Source organism: Neophocaena asiaeorientalis, unplaced genomic scaffold (genome assembly GCF_003031525.2).
Source record: "Neophocaena asiaeorientalis asiaeorientalis breed wild unplaced genomic scaffold, Neophocaena_asiaeorientalis_V1.1 scaffold573, whole genome shotgun sequence".
In the NCBI taxonomy this organism is placed as follows: domain Eukaryota; kingdom Metazoa; phylum Chordata; class Mammalia; order Artiodactyla; family Phocoenidae; genus Neophocaena; species Neophocaena asiaeorientalis.
This window is the reverse complement of record NW_020172453.1, coordinates 252,205-253,090: the sequence shown is the minus strand read 5'-3', so window position 1 is coordinate 253,090 and position 886 is coordinate 252,205. Positions and strand designations below refer to the sequence as shown.

The following is an 886-nucleotide window of genomic DNA, read 5'->3' as shown; positions in this document are numbered from 1 at the left end:
TGTGGCGGGCCGCCGCAGCGCGCCGGGGCCGCGGGGAGGCGGCGGGCTTCTGGCCCGGCTGGGACATGGCGAGGCCGTGGGGAGCGCAGACTGGAAGGGAGGCCCGGGCGGGGAACGTTGGGAGCGAGGGAGGGAGGGAGTGGAAGGGCTGGCGGGCGCGCCCCGTGAGGCAGCTTTTCCGACCCAGCCCCGAACCCGCGCTGGGGCTCTGCCTCAACCCGCTGGACCCTCCCCTTCCTGCCCGCCGCTGGCTGTGCCCGGGCTGTAGCGGTCCGGGGCTCCCGGCCTTGCAACTTAACACCCTCGGCGCCGAATCTTCTCCGAGTGATGCCCCCACCTCCACCCTAGCACTGCTGGGTTCCCCGTGGCTCACAGAGAGGAGGGGCTGGAGGTCGCGGGGTTCCTCCTTCGACTTGCCCAGACTTGGCTTGCAGTTGCAACGGGAGAGCGGGACCCGGGCGTGGCCCGTCTACGCCTCAATACCCCACCCTAAGAATTTCAAGAATTAGACACCTTTTCTGCAATCTGCCCTGGTTTAGCTAGGAGAAGAATTTACCAACTGAAATCGGGCCCAAGCCTGGACCGTCTGGATTAGGAAGCGGATTAACAAAACCAAATTGGGGTGTGTGTGTGTGTGTGTGTGTGTGTGCGTGCGTGCGTGCGTGCGTGTGTGTGTGTGTGTGTGTGTGTGTGTGTGTGTGTGTAATGATGTTTTATGTGGAGGAAGCCTTAGGTTCCAATCGAAACCGAAGAACAGTCCCAAGTTTAAGCCCCTATAGGCTTTCTGGAGACTGCCACATTTTGTTTTGGAGGCTGGATTGCTTTTGTCTTTGGCTCATTTTAAACAGCACTTCCTGGTTTGGGGCTGTGAAATGTAACAAGCCTG

At 60.6% G+C, this 886-nt stretch overlaps 1 protein-coding gene across 1 annotated transcript in view; it reads right to left on the bottom strand.

The window, feature by feature from the left end:
* The window catches only part of CAST (calpastatin), a 122,289-nt gene extending 121,904 nt beyond the window's left edge, over nucleotides 1-385 (bottom strand). Inside the window, exon 1 of the mRNA XM_024737676.1 lies at nucleotides 374-385. The gene's annotated coding sequence lies outside the window, so the exon portion shown is untranslated. The remainder of the gene's footprint in view (nucleotides 1-373) is intronic.
* Between the last annotated feature and the right edge of the window lie 501 nt (nucleotides 386-886).